This window comes from Rhipicephalus sanguineus, chromosome 10, assembly GCF_013339695.2.
Source record: "Rhipicephalus sanguineus isolate Rsan-2018 chromosome 10, BIME_Rsan_1.4, whole genome shotgun sequence".
Lineage (NCBI taxonomy): Eukaryota > Metazoa > Arthropoda > Arachnida > Ixodida > Ixodidae > Rhipicephalus > Rhipicephalus sanguineus.
In genome coordinates, this window is record NC_051185.1 from 143,620,220 (window position 1) to 143,621,462 (window position 1,243).

Sequence of the window (1,243 nt, forward strand, 5' to 3'; positions counted from 1 at the left end):
TCAAAGCGTCGTGGAACGCGAAGAGGAACGCTACGCGCGTCGTGTCTTCCCTCTAGCCTGGCCGTTTATTCTCACAGGACGAGCGGGGAACGCGGTCGACAGGCGCGCGAGAGAGGGGGAGCGTAGGAGAGGAGAGGGGGCGCGCATGCGCTGACGCTCATTGCGGCGTTGTGCAGGAGAGAATGAGGCGCGCGAGAGGGCGAGGGCGTAGGAGGGCGCTCATCGCGGCGTTGCGCAGGAGAGAATGAGGCGCGCGAGAGGGGGGAGTGTAGGAGGGCGCTCATCGCGGCGTTGCGCAGGAGAGAATGAGGCGCGCGAGAGGGGGCGGAGCGTAGGAGGGCGCTCATCGCTGCGTTGCACAGGAGAGAATGAGGCGCGCGAGAGGGGGGGCGTAGGATGGCGCTCATTGTTGCGTTGCACAGGAGAGAATGAGGCGCGCGAGAGGGGGGGAGTGTAGGAGGGTGCTCATCGCTGCGTTGCACAGGAGAGAATGAGGCGCGCGAGAGGAAAAGGGAGCGTAGGAGGGCGCTCATCGCTGCGTTGCAAAGGAGAAATGAGGCGCGCGAGAGGGGAGGGGAGCGTAGGAGGGCGCTCATCGCTGCATTGCACAGGAGAGAATGAGGCGCGCGAGAGGGGGGGAGCGTAGGAGGGCGCTCATCGCTGCGTTGCACAGACAGAAGAGAGAATGAGGCGCGCGAGAGGGGGGGAGTGTAGGAGGGTGCTCATCGCTGCGTTGCACAGGAGAGAATGAGGCGCGCGAGAGGAAAGGGAGCGTAGGAGGGCGCTCATCGCTGCGTTGCAAAGGAGAAATGAGGCGCGCGAGAGGGGAGGGGAGCGTAGGAGGGCGCTCATCGCTGCATTGCACAGGAGAGAATGAGGCGCGCGAGAGGGGGGGAGCGTAGGAGGGCGCTCATCGCTGCATTGCACAGGAGAGAATGAGGCGCGCGAGAGGGGGGGGGGGCGTAGGAGAGTAGAGGAGAGAGAGCGAGTAGGAGCATGCGCAGTGGAGCGCGGGCGCCACCGCCGGACACAGCCCCGAGCAAAAGCTGCTTCGCATCTAAAATGTTTCGTGGGGATATTGCGGACGCAGCAGCTGAGACTCGCTTGTGCAGTATCAATCCTTTTGTCGTGCAAGGGTCTGTTTTGAAGGGTCACTCTGTAAGGTATGCATCAACTATGCCATCGTAAAGATCTTTCAAGAACAAGTGAGCTCAAAAAAAAGGAGGACAAGAACTATGAAAAA